Raw genomic sequence first — 12740 nt, forward strand, 5'->3', positions numbered from 1 at the left:
ATTTCAGTTTGTTGTTCAACTGAGTTGTACAGTTCATAGGTCTCATTAAAGGTGGAAAAAGTTCTGCAATGATTTATCTTTGTCTCATTTTTTTAATATCAAGACACTTGACATTTTAACAGAGGTGTGTATATATCCACTGTAAATGCAGCTATGGTTTCCTGCTTGTCCTGATGATGTGGACAGGACTTTTGAAGAAGTGAAGGCTGCTACTTGTCTGCAAGCTATCATGGGTACAGATGACCCTTGGACTATGATTTGATGCTTGACCATTCTGGCTCATATAAGCTGCCAGAGAGGAACTGGCCGAGTGAGTCCAAGGGGTAGTAAATGCCCCTTGCAGCAGGGTAGGATCCCAGTGTGCTTAAAGGAGGCAGTATTAAGACCATTACTGAAAAATCTCTCATTGGACTCCACAGTACTGGCTAATTATCAGCCAGTCTCTAATATCCCATTTTTGGAGCAGGTTGTGGCTTCTCAGCTCCAGGGGTTCCTAGTGAGATGGATTATCTAGATCCATTTCAGTCTGGCTTCAGGCCCGGCTATGGGTCAGGGACTGCTTTGGTTGCCTTGGTCGATGACCTATGCTAGCAACAAGACAAGGGGAATGTGTCCCTGTTGGTTCTGTTGGACCTCTCAGTGGGTTTCAATACTATCAGCCATGGTATCCTTCTGGGCCCTCTCTCTGGGATGGAAATTGGAAGCACTGTTTTAGAGTAGCTCTGGTCCCTCCTGGAGGGGAGAACTCAGAGGGTGGTGCTGGGGGACTCTTGTTCAACACCCTAGCCATTGGCCTGTGGTGGCTCTCAGAGTTCTGTTTTGTCCCCTATGCTATTTAACATCTACATGAAACCACTGGGAGAGATTGTCCAGAGTTTCAGGGTTCATGTAACCAGTATGCTGATGAGACCTAATTCTATCTCTTCTTTCCATCTAAATTCAAGGAAACTGTTTTAGTTCTAAATCAGTGTTTGGTGACAGTAAGGGACTGGATGAGGATGAATAAACTGAAACTTGATCAGGACAAGACAGAGGTGCCCTTGGTCAGTCGAAAAGCAAATCAAGGAATAGAGTTGTAGCCTTTGCTGGATGGGGTTACAGTCCCTCTGAAAACACAGGCATGCAGCTTGGGAGTGTTCCTGGATTCATCTTTCAGCCTGGGTGCCCAGGTTTCAGCAGTGGCCATGAGTGCCTTTGCACAGTTAAAACTAGTGTGCCAGCTGCAACAGTTTCTTGAGAGGTCTGATCTGGCCACAGTGACACATGCCTTAATTACATCCCAGCTGGATTATTGTAATGCGCTCTATGTGGGGTTACCTGTTGAAGGAATCAGGAAACTTCAGTGGGTCCAAAATGCAGCAGCCAGACTGATGATTGGGCAGTTTACAGGGAACATATAACTTCCCTGTTACAGCAGCTCCACTGGCTGCCAATCCATTTCTGGATACAATTCAAAGTGCTGGTTTTAACATATAAAGCCCTAAATGGCTTAAGTCCAAGCAAAATTCTCTCTAAGTTCAGTTATGTGCACGACTTCACCTCCCTCTGTGCAGATCTCTTCCTCCTCTGTGCAGTGATCTCATTTGGTTCCAGTGGTGACGAAACCCTGTGCAAAAAGGGGGTGGAGGCATGCACACGTACAAGGGTGAAGGCACGAGAGGTGGAGCCCTGCCCAGCAGGGCTGATAGAGAGTATGTTGGTCCAAGCTATCTTCTGGTGCCTCTGCTGTGTATCTCACTCTTTCTGTGCGTTCCAAAAAAGAAGGGCTGGAAAGGACAACTCTATGGGTCTCGGATGAGTAGCAACAAGGCCCTGCTTGGAACTGATGGTGAATAATTTCCGCAACCGAACTGTGCCAATAGATCTTTAAAATGTTGATTAATTAATAAGAAACCCAATAAGTAAGTACTGTATTTTTCCGTGTATAAGAATCCTCTATGTTTAAGACACCTCCAATTTTCTAACCCAAAATTCAGAAATCAATATTTTAAACATTAGAAAGGAACACATTTTTATTTAGTAATTAAGCAACATTTACATGCCGGTACTATAATATTATGCATCACCCTTACCAGTCACTGTCGCACTGCCTACAACAGCAATGGCTGAGTCCGAGTGCCCAAACTGGGGGGGGGGGGGGGGACAGCAGGCGGCGGCAGAAGCAGAAGTGGAGGGAAGAATCCTGGACATGGAGGTGCCTCCAGGCCCTACTCCAGATCCGCCTCCAGTCGAGCCCAACCATGTCACTGTCTATAGTCGGCCGTTAGGAACATGACCAGCCCACCACAGCCAGTGGCAGCTGCTCCAGATCCTGACCCTCCACCCGTCGGGGCACTAGTTCCACGGCTTCAGCTGCCTACACACTCTTCTCGACATCAGCTTGCTTCATTTGCATAAGGCTTGTGATTGTCTCTGCAAACAGAGACAAGCTATAGGCAGTGTGACTGGAGGCAGACGGTTTGCAGAGACATATGGTAGGCAGTTTCGGTTTTCTCCTCAGCTTACTTCTGTGTAAAAGATGACACTCAATTTTGACTCTAACGATTTTAGGAAAAAGCATCATTTTTTACATGGAAAAATACGATAATTCTAATATTCAATATTCAGAAAAAAGAAGTTACTTACCTGTAACTCTGGTTCTCCTTCATGGTCCTCTGTGAATTCACACTAATGGGTTAATCTGCGCCTGAGGAGAGCAGCCTCGGAGACCTCTGTAGCTTTAAGCACTAAGTGCCGGGGAACTCCCACGTAGGTTATATCACCGCTCCTGCACTCAGCGTCCTAGTTCCGTAGAACTGTCCGCCACTGTACAGTACACTAATAAGTTGTCGTGATGTACAGCAGGGAGAAGGGTGGGGAGTGTGAATTTACTGAGAACCACTCAAAGTACCAGAGTTACAGGTAAGTAACTTCTTTTTCTCCTTTGTGGTCTCTGAATGCACACTAATGGGTGACGAACAAGCTGACTTACCAGGAAGGTGGGTGTCATGACAGGACAGAAGCCAGAACAGTTCTACCCACAGCAGCCTCTGTCTTGGCCTGAACATAGAGGAGAAATCAGTGAAGTCAACGCCATGCAGCAACGCCGTGGAAGAAGCCACTGCTCTGGTTGAGTGGGCTCGAACATTGGCAGGCAGAGGCTTGTGAAAAATCTCACATGCCAGCTTGATTGTCGCAACCACCCATCTGGAAAAGGTTTGAGGTGAAACCAGGGGACCTTTAGAGTGACCTTGGAAAGACACAAATACCCTTTGAGAAGAAAGAAAAGAATCAATCCTGGAAATATAGTAGGCCAGGGCCCTCTTGACATCCAGGGAATGGGGTGATTTTTCCAAATTAGTCATAGGATTAGGAAAAAAGGTAGGGAGGACCACCGGCTGATTGAGGTGAAAAGACGTGGCCACCTTTGGAAGAAAGTAGACATCTGGAAACAGAGTGACTTTATCAGGGTGAAACTGTATAAAAGGCAGGTCCACCCGCAGCGCCGTTAGTTCACTTGCATGCCTTGCTGAAGAGACAGCAAGAAGGAAAACCATCTTGAAGGTAAGCAATCTTAAAGACGTGGAAGCCAGAGGTTCAAACAGAAGAGACATCAACTTATGGAGAACAAGCTGAAGAGACTACTGTGGAGTGGGTGGCTTGTAGGCTGGGCACATATTGCGGAGACCCTTCAGAAACTGCTTGAAGCAGCTTGGCTGCATCAAATAGAGGGGGCTGATATGCCACTATCACAGAAATGTAGACCTTCAGAATGGAGTGTGACATGCCACACTGGAAGAGGAGGAGGAGGAATCTGAAGAGAGCGTCCAATGATGTAGGGCACATCAGTAAGTTGTGCTCAGAGGCAAAGTTGCAAAAGGATTTCCGCTTCTGTGCATAAGTATCCAAAGTATAGGGTCTATGGGGCTAAGGATGTCCTCTATTGAAGGTCCAGCCTCCAGGCCATGAGTTGCAGGGAGTCCAGATCCAGATGGAGCATCCTGCCATTGTGGAAAGAGAGTAGATGAGTAAGGTTCAGGAGCTGAAAGTGATCCATGGCCATCTGAAGTAGAGGGGCGAACCAGAGCTGGCGAGGCCACCAGGAAGCGATGAAGATGGCATTGGCTCAGTCTTGGCGGACCTTGATGATCACTCTCTGGATCAGAGGAATGGGAGGAAACATGTACAGGAGCCCTACTGTCCAAGGGACCATGAAGGCATCCCCCTCTGAGTGGTTCCCTGCTGCAGCCCAGAGGCAGTACCTGTCACATTTGCTGTTTGTGGCAGAAGCAAATATATCCAGGCATGGAGTGCCCCATCTCTAACAGAGGGAGTGGAAGACTGCATCATCCAGAGACCACTCGTGAGTGCAGTCTTGGGAATGGCTCAGACGATCCGCAAGGAGGTTGTCGGTATAAGCCACATGGACTGCAACCAGGAAGATGTGATGCTTGTAGCACCACTTCCAGACTTGGATCATGAGATAAAGGAGCCGCTGGGAGTGTGCGCCCCCTTACTTGTTCAGGTAGTACACGACTGTGGTGTTGGATGCCACCTGCACCACTTTCTCAAATGCTCGAAGAGCCTTGAAGACAGCCATGAGCTCCAGAACGTTGATGTGAAAATGGGCTTCTTCTGCAGACCAGTGACCATTGGCTGTCAGATCCAGGACATGTGCTCCCCAACCAGTCGTGCTGGCATCTGTAGTGAGCTGGGTTGATGGCTGGAGAGGGCCAAAGGGTCTGCCCCCAAGGAGGTTCGAGCAGAGGGTCCACCAGCTTAATTGCTCTGCCAGCTCCTCTGAGACTGTAAGATTCTTGGAAGGCGGGTTGGTGAGAGGGTTGAACAGCGCTAAGTACCAAGCCTGAAGGAACCACATCTTCAGCCTGGAATATTGAATGACCGCCATAGTGGAGGCCATGAGTCCTATGAGGCGCTGGACCACCTACGCTTCGACCCTTGCTCCTGCAGTGAAGTGAGGAAGCAGTTCCCGTATCTTGAGAATGCAGCTTTCTGGAATAAAGTCATGACCTGAGACCGCATCCAGGACACCCCCAATGTAAGTTACGTTCTGGGTAGGCATCAGAGTGGACTTTTCTTGGTTGACTTGTAAACCAAGTTTAGACAGAAGAGACAGCATAAAGGTTACATGCTGTGACAGTAATTCAGGAGACGGTGCTACCAGCAACCAATCATCAAGGTAGGGGAAGACTGTGATGCCTTGCAAATGTAGGTTAACAGCCACTGGAGCCAGACACTTCATAACTACCCTTGGGGAGGTAGACAACACAAACAGGAGAGCCTTGAACTCATATACTACACCATCTAACAAGAAGCGAAGGAATCGCTGGTACTCAGGACGAATACTGATGTGAAAGCATGCATCCTTGAGGTCAATAAGTACAAACCAGTCTCCCTGTCTAAGCATCTGGACAGTACCATCAAGGGAGGCCATGTGAAAATGTTGAGGTGTAATGTAGAAATTCAAGGGTCTGAGATTGAGGATAGGACAAAGTCCACCATCTTTCTTGGCTATGATGAAGTAGCGTGAGAAAAAACTGCTTGCAATGTCCGGATTTTCCACCAAAACGATGGCATCCTTAGAGAGTAGCTTGTCTACCTCCTCCCGCAGGACAGGAGAAGCGTCTGTATTCCTGACAAAATCTGTGCAAGGTGTGGAGTCGAACTCAATTGCATAGCCAGTGGCAATGATGGTGAGAACCCAAGTCAGAGGTGATTGACCTCTAAGCATCAAAAAATTGGGCTAGCCTAACCCCCTGGAGAAATGGTGTTGGAAGTCGCCGAAGGCTAAACAGACTGCTTGGTCTTGTGGTCTTGGCGACAGGACTGCTGGTGCTGTCTCTGTCTGCTAGCTTGCTGCTGGGACTTGTTGAGAAATTAATAAAGGAGGTTGCCAGACACCGAGATATGTTGTTGTAAATATACACTTTACTAAACCTCTTAGGATAAGGTACACGGGGTTCCCTAAGAAATAAACATAACATCTAAAAAATATATACATTACATACCATATATATAATTGAACAATATATGCATCAGCATTCCAGGTAACGCCAAAAGATAGGCAAACACAAAGGTTATGCCTTGCATGTAGTATCGCACCGTCCGAGGGAGGGTGTGTGTGTTTGAGGGTGAAACAAAGCTACATTTATAAAGGTGATTGACTATAGGGAACACATGAGGTTCCTTCCAAGTTTGTTCATAAAAGAGAAAGGACATGTTACAGATTGCACATTACAACAGGACTGACCTTGGTAGGCTGACTGCTGGGGTCTCAGCTTATCAAAATAAGGCCATGAGCCTCGAGAAGCTCCCTGGGTCGAAATGGATTTGGCCATCTTACAATGTTTTAGGAGGCTCTCAAGGACGTCATCAGTCTTGGGGTCAAAGAGTCCCATCCCATCAAAAGGGAGACTCTCTATTTCGAACATCCTCCATAATTGAGGCTGATCTAAGCCAGACATGCCGTTGAAGAGGAGGACAGCTCAGGGTATTGTGTGGGGGATAATTAGAGTAGAGTTTTTATAATCTATGCATTTATTTTATTTCACTTTAATTATTTCATTTTACTGCTATTATTATTTGATAGTATTAATTGTACTTAATTTATGTTCGCTTATTTTATGAATATTATTTACATGCACTCTATATGAGTTATTTTTCTATTGACTTATTTGTATTAAGTTAACTTTTGCCCTACTCTTTCTCTCTCTTTCTTTTTCACTCCCTTTTGCTTCTCTCTCCCTTCTTTCCCTCCCTTCCCTCCCCCTCCCTCCCTTTCCCCTTTTGGATATGGAATGGAAGGCCTGCCCTCCCAGCGAGGGGCCCCAAAATATTTCTGTGATCACGGGTAGAGGTAGATACGGCGTTGGCCCAGTCCCTACTCATGTACGAAGAACGACGGACAGATGTTTGAAGGCTGTCCATTGTTCTGAGACTGGGACCAACCCTCAGTATCGAGGCAGCCAGTTCAGTCATCCTTCCACACTACGCCTGGTGTTGTTGAATGCCAGGTCTGTATCCAATAAGGCCCAGGCGATTCACGACCTCATCCTGGAGGAGGATGCAGACCTGGCATGCATAACCGAAACATGGATCGGCGGAGAGGGGGGTCCCCCCCCAGCACTCATCTGTCTGCCCGGTTATGCTGTCCAGCACCAGGGTAGACTGGAAGGACGGGGGGGAGTTGCCATTGTTTACAAAACCATCTTGGAGGTTACTAGGCGCTCCTCGGTGGTAAAACCGGGTCTGGAGGCTCTCCACGTGTCAATTGGGGCCAGGGACGGTATTGGGATCTTGCTGGGCTACCGTGCTCCCCGCGACCCAGCCATTTCCTTACCGGAGCTGGTGGACTTTGCTGGGTTCCCCGAGGCTGCTCATCTTGGGGGACTTCAACGTGCATGCGGGGGCAGAGACTTCCGGACCAGCTCTTGAGTTCTTGGAGACCATGGCCTTCTTGAACATGTCCCAACATGTCATCAGCCCCACCCACGTGGGTGGCCACACACTTGACCTGGTTTTTTCCACCAACTGGAGTGAGAGTGGTCCGATAGTGACTGACCTTGTGTCGGTCCCTCTGTCATGGTCGGATCATCACCTAATAAAATGTAACCTCAACATGGCCCTCCCCCCTCGCAGGGAGCAGGGACCTATTGTTATGGTCCGCCCTCAAAGGTTACTGGATCCGATTGGATTCCAGGATGCCATGAGAGGTGCTATGACTGACCTGGCTGGCGCTCCTGTCGAGGCTCTGACCAGCAGCTGGTTTTCTGCGGCGGCCAGGGCTGTAGACATGATCGCACCTAAGCGCCCTCTCCACCGCAGAGACCGCCCGGCGCCCTGGTTTAACCAGGACCTCAGGGCGTGGAAGCGGTTTAGGAGATGGCTAGAGCGCAAATGGAGAAAGGACCCGACGGATTATAATTGGATAGCTGTTAAGGTCGCCACTAACCTTTACCTGGCTAAGGTAAAGGCTGCCAGTCGAACATACTTCGCTAACCGGATAAGCGAAGCGTCCAACCAGCAGGCGGAATTATTCCGTATAGTGCACGACCTATCCAGAATTGGTCTGGGCGATAGGCCTCCCCCTAGTTTTCCACCAGACCAATTTGCAGCATTTTTAAAATCTAAAGTGGAGGCCATCCGCCGGGACCTGTCTCCTTTTTTAAATACAGTGAGTCGTGCTGAGATGTCCAGTGCTCCGTCTTGCCTGGTGATTTTTGATTCCTTTCAGCCTGTCACACCTGACACTGTCACCAGGGCACTTGACCGCTGTCGTGCCACCACCTCCACCCTTGACCCTTGCCCGGCCTGGCTAATCAAAGTGGCCAGGCCTACAACAACGGAATGGGCTACTGTAATAATTAATGGGTCTTTCCTTGAGGGCAGATTTCCATCTGCCCTCAAGGAGACACTCATTAGGCCCATCAGGAAGAAACCAAGTTTGGCGGCGGATGAAATTGGCAATTATAGACCCGTCGCCAACGTTTCTTTCTTAAGCAAGGTGGTCGAGAGGGTGGTGGCCGATCAGCTGCAAGCGCTCCTGGACGAAACAGATGCCCTGGATCCATTTCAGTCGGGCTTCAGGCCGCGTTATGGTACAGAAATGGCATTGGTCGCCCTGTGCGATGACCTATTGAGGGAGGCCAACAGGGGCAAATTGTCTCTGTTGGTCCTCCTCGATATCTCAGGGGCCTTCGATACCATTGACCACGGTATCCTCCTGGAGAGGCTCTCCGAGTTGGGAATTGGGGGCCTTGCCTTGGCCTGGCTCCGTTCCTTCCTGGAGGACCGTCCTCAGAGAGTACAGCTTGGGGAGAGTTTCTCGGCCCCGTGGAGTCTCAATTGTGGGGTTCCACAGGGGTCGATTATCTCCCCAATGCTGTTTAACATCTACATGAGGCCGCTGGGAGGGGTCATTCGGGGGTGTGGAGCTCGGTGTCATCAGTATGCTGATGATACTCAGCTCTACATCTCCTTTCCGTCTACCGCAGTAGATGCCGTTTTGTGCCTCCAGCGCTGGCTGGAGACCGTACTGAAATGGATGCAGGAGAACGGGCTGAGGCTGAACCCAGACAAGACGGAGGTGCTGAGGGTGGGTGTCCCCACAGTGGGGGGTCTGGGAAACTCCCTCTCCTTTGGGGGGGTGACCCTCCCTGCCAAGGATGGGGTCCGCAGCTTGGGGATCCATCTGGACCCGGCGCTCACCATGGAATCCCAGGTGGCGTCCATGGTCCGAACCGCCTTTTACCACCTTAGGCGGATAGCCCAGCTGCGGTCCTATCTTGATGTGGGGGCCCTCACTACCTTAGTACATGCGCTTGTAATCTCAAGATTAGACCACTGTAATGCGCTCTACGTGGCGCTGCCTTTGAGGCTGCTGTGGAAACTACAGGTGGTGCAGAATGCTGCGGCCAGACTTATCAGTGGCGTGAAAAAATACCAACATATTTCTCCCACTCTGGCCGCACTGCATTGGCTGCCCATCCGTCTCCGCATCGACTTCAAAGTGTTGATGCTTTCGTATAAAGCCCTAAACGGCTTAGGGCCTCGATACTTGGTGGAACGCCTTCTTCCACCAAGTTCTACCCGTGTCACTCGCGCAAGTCAGAAGGTGAGGCTGAGGAGCCTAACGCCGAGGGAGGCCCGGAAAGAAAAGACAAGAAATCGGGCCTTCTCGGCGGTGGCTCCTCGCCTCTGGAATAACCTTCCCCCTGACATTCGCACCGCCCCCTCGCTGGGTATCTTTAAAAAACAATTAAAAACACTGATGTTCCGGCAGGCCTTCCCCACAGCCAATTCCTGACCTTCCCCATTTTTCCTTTGCTCTAGTCTTCGTTTCACTTCGTTCTTGCCTTTCCTCTATCTTAAAATTGTATTAATTTTATTGTAAATTGTCGTTGTTGTAAGCCGCCTAGAGTGGTCCTATGTGATTCAGATAGGCGGGATATAAATTAAATAAATAAATAAATAAATAAATAAATAAATAAATAAATAAATAAATAAATAAAGAGCAACTGCCGTGACTAGTTGTTGTAACAAGACATCCACCAGGTGCCTGGCCATGACCCTCTCCTGGCAAGCCAGGGACATAGCCTCTTGATGGTAAGTGAGGCAGGAGGCCCTCAAGTCCTCTGGCACGGTGTTGAGTGTGGGTAAGATCTTGCTACTCAGGTGCCTATGATAGGCCCCCATGGCAGACAGGTAAGTAGACACTCCCAATGAAAAAGTGGTGAGAGAGTACGAACTGTATCCCAACAAGTCCAGCTTCCTATCTTCCTTATCTGAGGGGGAGAATAATGTCATACTCCTGCCCCTAGACTGGGTGGGCATCCACTACCAAGGAATTAGGTGGTGGATATTTTGCCAGAAACTCAGTGCCCTCTCCATGAATTGTATAGAGATTTTCTGCACACCTGGGAACTTGCAGAAAGGTGGATGGCTTGTCCCAGGAGTCCTAGGCCAGGGTAAGGAAGGAAGGAATAAAGGCCAACTTGTTGAGTGTGAGCTGGTCCTTAGCCATGTCCTCAAACACCTTATTGGGCTTTTCCAGCTGCGGCTGCACTAGTGCCAGGTCCAGAGGTTCGGCAATGTGACTCATGAGCTGCATGTAGGACGTGTGATCTTTGGAGGGGGAGGGGGTGGCTGCCAACAGTGACCGAAGCTCGTGTTGGAAGGTTGGCTGGTGAAGCCCCAACTCTCCTTCCTCTGACCCTGAGTCCAACTCAGGTTTGAAGTCACGGTCTGGTGAATGGGTGCCAGAAAACTCCAACTCCGAGCCCGAACCACCAATGGCTTCAATCAGCATCCCCTCTCGAGCCTGAGAAGAGGTAGCAAGCGACATCGGGGACCGCACTGGCAAACCTAGTTGACAAGGAGTGTCTTGGATCGAGCTCAAAGCCGAAGTTCTTGCAGGCTGTGTTCTGGCATGCGGCTCTGGAAGAGGAGCAGCCGGCCTTTGGAAACGGTCCTCCAAGTAAGGGGAGAACCACTGAAACTGCTGGCAGAAAGACTGCCACTGTTGAAAGGCAAAAAAGGCCACAGAATCAAAAGCCCCCAGGAATAAGCCCTCGAGCCCAAAGCCCGACAGCCTCGAAGGGTATTGTGGTGGAGGAGGAGCCGGCTTGGGCTCAACATGCTTTGTCTTCTTCTTCCTTTTCTGAGGAGGAGGGGCCATGGGCCTGGGCGAAGGAGGGAGCGGTGCCACTGAACAAGCCCAAGGAGAAGCATGCGATGAGCTGGAAGAATGGCTTGGCACAGGGGAAAATGCAGTGGAATAGCCTCATCCTCCAGTGCCTCGAGCTCAACTGCAGGCAAAGGAGCCAGAGTGGGAGCTGAAGGGAGAACGGGAGCCTGTAGCAGTGCAGCCCCCTTCCTCTTCTTAGAGTGGTCTGGGCTTGAAGGAGGCCTTGACGCCACAGCGGAAGCCGTCGACTTTGAGCCCACAGAAGAAGCTGACTTCCTGGGTCTCTTCGGCCATGGTGGAGAGCGCCCAGAAGAAGTCTCAGATGGCAGGGCTCTCGGGGGGGGGGCATTGCCAGGGCAGGCGGGTCAAGAGATCTAGACCACAAATATGCCTTTAGCCAGTCTTGCCTTCTCTTTAGCACGGGCATAGTGAGAGCCTTACAGTGTGCACAGGAGGCTGGCTGGGGCCCTTTCCCCAAACAAAAGAGGCACTTTGAATGGCCATCTTTGGTAGGCACCTTCGCGTTACAAGCAGTGCAGTGCTTGAACGGAACTTCAGAGGCCATGCACACCTCAATAACAGTTTATGCCAAAAGTCCATACTCACAGGTCCAAAGAAGGAAAGCGAGAACGCTGAGAAGCTCCAACCAATGCTGCTACAGCGGTGGCAGGAAACAGAACTAGGGCACTGAGTGCCTGGGCAGTGATATAACCTACGTGGGAGGTCCCCGGCACTTAGTGTTTAAAGCTACAGAAGTCTCCGAGGCTGCTCTGCTCAGACACAGATTAACTCATTAGTGTGCAATCAGAGAGACCACGAAGGAGAACCAAGATTTCAAAATGATCGACTTTCATAAAATTTACTTGAGATTGGGTCCTTTATGAGGAAGAACACAATATATGTGAACTAAATAGATAAGTAAGAATAAATAGAAGAAACTGTGATAAATTATTTTTAAACAGACCTCTTGTCTATTTGATAGTGCTTGATAAAATAAAACTTGCCTTTTAATTAGTTCCAGTATCTTTACAAACAAAAAAAGTCTAAGCTTTCTACTTGAAATAGTCACTATACTTAAAAGACAGAATTGATTCTGATGACTATCTGTGAAGCCCAGCAGGAAAAGCTGCTCAATTTAAACAAAGTCTTAAATTATTTGTCACAATATCAATATTCACTCTAGTATGTAGTAATCCTTGAAAAAAGTTAGCAGTTAATGATAATCCATCAAATTAGTGGGGTTCATAATGACACCAAATACAAAATTAAAAATAGACATTGATTTTAAGAAATTATCTAACGCTAATGTGGTGGCGCTGTGGGCTAAACTGCAGAAGCCGCTGTGCTGTAAGATCTGTAGAACTTCAGCTGTAAGTTTGAATCCATGTGACGGAGTGAGCGCCCGTCACTTGTCCCAGCTCCCACCAACCTAGCGGTTCGAAAGCATGCAAATATAAGTAGATAAATAGGGACTACCTTGGTGGGAAGGTAACAGCGTTCCGTGTCTAAGTCGCACTGGCCATGTGACCATGGAAGATTGTCTTTGGACAAACGC

At 49.0% G+C, this 12740-nt stretch overlaps 1 protein-coding gene across 15 annotated transcripts in view; it reads right to left on the bottom strand.

The window, feature by feature from the left end:
- The window catches only part of ULK4 (unc-51 like kinase 4), a 596488-nt gene that overhangs the window by 153178 nt on the left and 430570 nt on the right, over nt 1-12740 (bottom strand). The window lies entirely within an intron of this gene.

The sequence above is a fragment of the Pogona vitticeps genome, chromosome 6, assembly GCF_051106095.1.
Source record: "Pogona vitticeps strain Pit_001003342236 chromosome 6, PviZW2.1, whole genome shotgun sequence".
NCBI classification, from domain to species: Eukaryota; Metazoa; Chordata; class Lepidosauria; order Squamata; family Agamidae; genus Pogona; species Pogona vitticeps.